The sequence below is a fragment of the Triticum dicoccoides genome, chromosome 4A (genome assembly GCF_002162155.2).
Source record: "Triticum dicoccoides isolate Atlit2015 ecotype Zavitan chromosome 4A, WEW_v2.0, whole genome shotgun sequence".
Taxonomy (NCBI): Eukaryota; Viridiplantae; Streptophyta; class Magnoliopsida; order Poales; family Poaceae; genus Triticum; species Triticum dicoccoides.
This window is the reverse complement of record NC_041386.1, coordinates 618934656-618939115: the sequence shown is the minus strand read 5'-3', so window position 1 is coordinate 618939115 and position 4460 is coordinate 618934656.

Here is a 4460-nt window from a genome sequence, read left to right as displayed (position 1 = left end):
GCCCCCCCTCTCCCTTGCCCCTATATATATGTGGGGGGTGGGAGGGCAGCCGCACCCAAGTTCTGGCACAGCCCTCCCCCTCTCCCAAGTCCTCCTCCTCTCCCGCGGTGCTTGGCAAAGCCCTGTAGGATTGCCAGGCTCCTCCACCACCACCACGCCGTTGTGCTGCTGCTGGACGGAGTCTTCCCAACCTCTCCTTCTCCCCTTGCTGGATCAAGGCGTAGGAGACGTCACCGGGCTGCACGTGTGTTGAACGCGGAGGCGCCGTTGTTCGGCGCTTAGATCGGAATCAACCGTGATCTGAATCGCTGCGAGTACGACTCCTTCATCCGCATTCTTGCAACGCTTCCGCTTAGCAATCTACAAGGGTATGTAGATGCACCCCCCTTCCCCTCGTTGCTAGACTACTCCATAGATTGATCTTGGTGATGCGTAGAAAATTTTAAATTTCTGCTGCGATCCCCAACAAAAACCTCTTATATATACAGAAACCTCCAAAAATTAACCTCGATCGGAAATTCCGCCGCTGCAAGCCTCTATAGCCACGAGAAATCAATCTAGGCCCTCTCTGGCACCCTGCCGGAGGGGGCCATCATCACCGGAGGGCATGAAGGAGGATCCCGGAGGGGCCATCATCACCATGAAGGCCAAGGACCATAGGGGGAACCTCTCCCCATCCAGGGGGGAGGCCATGGAGGAGGAGGCACAAGGGGGAGAACCTATCCTCCTCTCTCTTGGTGGCACCGTAGTGCCATCGAGAGGGGAATCATCGCCGCGGTGATCGTCTTCATCAACATCACCATCCTCATCTCTTTTACACGGTCCACTCTCCTGCACCCCGCTGTAATCCCTACTTGAACATGGTGCTTTATGCCATATATTATGATCCAATGATGTGTTGCCATCCTATGATGTTTTGAGTAGATATCCTTTGTATTTGGGTTGATTGATGATCTAGATTGGTATGAGTTGTATTTTTTACTTTGGTGTTGTCCTACGGTGCCCTCCATGTTGCGCAAGCGTGAGGGATTCCCGCTATAGGGTGTTGCAATATGTCCATGGTTTGCTTATTGTCTGCGTTGTGTGAGTGACTGAAACACAAACACGGATAAGCGGAACATGGCGTATGGGAATAAAGAGGACTTGATACTTTAATGCTATGGTTGGGTTTTACCTTAATGATCTTTAGTAGTTGCGGATGCTTGCTAGAGTTCCAATCATAAGTGCATATGATCCAAGAAGAGAAAGTATATTAGCTTATGCCTCTCCCTCACATGAAATTGCAATGACGACCACTGGTCTTGTTAACAATTGCCTAAGACAATTCCGCACATCGATCCATCATTATTCCACACTCGCTATTTATAATATTTAATAATATATTCTAGCTTTATGATAACATCCCCTACTTTTATATTTTATCTCTCCGATATCATGCAAAGTTATCCTCTTCATACCCACAACGTAGTTTTGTTTCTCGTTTCTAGTTGGAAGCAAACGTTCGGTGTACGTAGAGTCGTATCAGTGGAAGATAGGGCTTGAGAGAATATTGATCTTACCTTTAGCTCCTTGTGGGTTCGACACTCCGTACTTATCACTTCTACCTTTGGAAATTGCTACGATGATTCCCTGCACTTGGGGATTATCACCTCGGAGCTCCACCGACCTACTTCTTTCACCTATATATACTCTTATACCCTGAAACCATCGGGGAGAGCCACAGAACACCTTTTCCACTGCCGCAACCTTCTGTACCCGTGAGATCCCATCTTGGGGCCTTTTCCAGCGCTCTGCCGGAGGAGGATTCGATCATGGAGGGCTTCTACATCAACACCATAGCCTCTCGGATGATGTGTGAGTAGTTTACCACAGACCTTCGGGTCCATAGTTATTAGCTATATGGCTTATTCTCTCTCTCTTTGGATCTCAATACAAAGTTCTCCTCGATCTTCTTGGAGATCTATTCGATGTAATTCTTTTTGCGGTGTGTTTGTCGAGATCCGATGAATTGTGGGTTTACGATCAAGTTTATCTATGGACAATATTTGATTCTTCTCTGAATTATTATATGCATGATTTGATATCTTTGCAAGTCTCTTCGAATTATCAGTTTGGTTTGGCCTACTAGATTGATCTTTCTTGTAATGGGAGAAGTGCTTAGCTTTGGGTTCAATCTTGCGGTCCTCAATCCCAGTGACAGAAAGGGAACCGACACGTATTGTATTATTGCCATCGAGGATAAAAAGATGGGGTTTATATCATATTGCTTGAGTTTATCCTTCTACATCATGTCATCTTTCCTAATGCGTTACTCTGTTCTTATGAACTTAATACTCTAGATGCATGCTGGATAGCGGTCGATGTGTGGAGTAATAGTAGTAGATGCAGAATCGCTTCGGTCTACTTGTCACGGACGTGATGCCTATGTTTATGATCATGACTAGATATTCTCATAACTATGCACTTTTCTACCAATTGCTCGACAATAATTTGTTCACCCACCGTAATATTTGCTATCTTGAGGGGAGCCACTAGTGAAACCTATGGCCCCCGGGTCTACTTTACAACATATAAGTTTCCAATCTACAATTCCCATTTACTGTTTATTTTGCAATCTTTACTTTCCAATCTATACCACAAAAATACCAAAAATATTTATCTTATTATCTTGATCAGATCTCACTTTTGCAAGTGGCCGTGAAGGGATTGACAACCCCTTTATCGCATTGGTTGCAAGGTTCTTGATTGTTTGTGCAGGTACGAGGCGACTTGCGTGTAGTCTCCTACTGGATTGATACCTTGGTTCTAAAAAACTAAGGGAAATACTTACGCTACTTTGCTGCATCACCCTTTCCTCTTCAAGGGAATACCAACACATGCTCAAGAGGTAGCAAGAAGGATTTCTGGCGCCGTTGCCGGGTAGGTTTGCACCAAGTCAAGTCAAGATTTGATCTCCCGTCAACTAGTCATTTTTGGCGCCGCTGCCGGGGAGATCTACGCCAAGTCAAGACACACCAAGTACCCATCACAAACTCTTATCCCTCGCATTACATTATTTTCCATTTGCCTCTCATTTTCCTCTCCCCCACTTCACCTTTGTCGTTTGATTTGCCCTTTTTCCGTTCGCCTCTTTTTGCTTGCTTCTTGTGTGTTCGCTCTTTGTGTGATTTGTTGCCATCATGTCTGAAACTGGGGAGGTTATCATTGGAAAGGATAATAGCAACAACGGGGGAATTTTTGATGCTTTTGATGATCCTCATGAAGAACCTACTACTTTACACACTAAAAAGTTTTGGATTGGTAGTGGTAATATTATTGGAAAAGGAGTTATTCAAGATTTCTTTACTTGTGCTGGTGCCCTGCCCACTATGGGAGAGTCTATTCTTCATAGAGCTAGTAGTCTTGCGGATGCTATATCTTTGCTCATAGTTGAACTTGAAAGACAATTTATGCATATGCATCCTTGCATACAAAGGATTTTTCTAGAATTTTCCAATATTGAGCATTCTTCTGTTAAATGTGCAGCTACTATCTTTTTGGCACATGAGTTCAGATTTATTATGAAAGAGGCCATGGAAATTTTTGCTCATTATAGGGTGGATGCTGGCCGTCCACCCATAGAGGCTATCCTTTTTAATCAGGAAGATATAATGTGTTTACAATCTTTAGATCATATTGCTTATAGTGAAAATCTTAGAAAGAAGGTCCCTACTGATGTTCTAGTTAATAGAATTTCTGAGCTTAATGATAATTTTGCTATTCAGAACAACGGGCTAGGTTTCTTTCTTGAACATAAGCTCATGACTTTTTGCCAAAAGAATGCTTATAATGATGAATTGGTTGTGCAATACGAGGGGCCAAAGGAGGAACCAATACCTCCAGAGCTTGATCTTGGGGACTTTTGTCCCAATAAATTTAGCCCTTTTGATTATTTTTGCCTGCCGCAAAGAAAGCTTGCTGCTGAACGTAGGGAGTATGAGATGAGTTTTCGCGATTTGCCTTATCATTACGGTAATACCTAGATCTATTCTTTTTTATGCCTAGCTAGGGGCGTTAAATTATAGCGCTTGTTGGGAGGCAACCCAATTTTATTTTTGTTTCTTGTTTTTTGTTCCTGTTTAGTAATAAATAAATCATCTATCCTCTGTTATGATGGTGTTTTTTTATGTTTTAATTACTGTGTGTGCCAAGTAAAGCCTTTAGGATCTTCTTGGATGATTGTTGTTTGATCTTGCTGAAAAAAACAGAAAGTATGCGCTCACGAGAATAATTTTAACTTTTTACCAGAGAGCGATAAGATATCAATTCCAACTGCAGTAGATCAATATAAAAATTATTTAGGACGTCCTAATTTCTCAGGATTTTTGGAGTTACAGAAGTATTCAAAACCTACAGATTACTACAGACTGTTCTGTTTTTGATAGATTCTGTTCTTCGTGTGTTGTTTGCTTATTTTGATG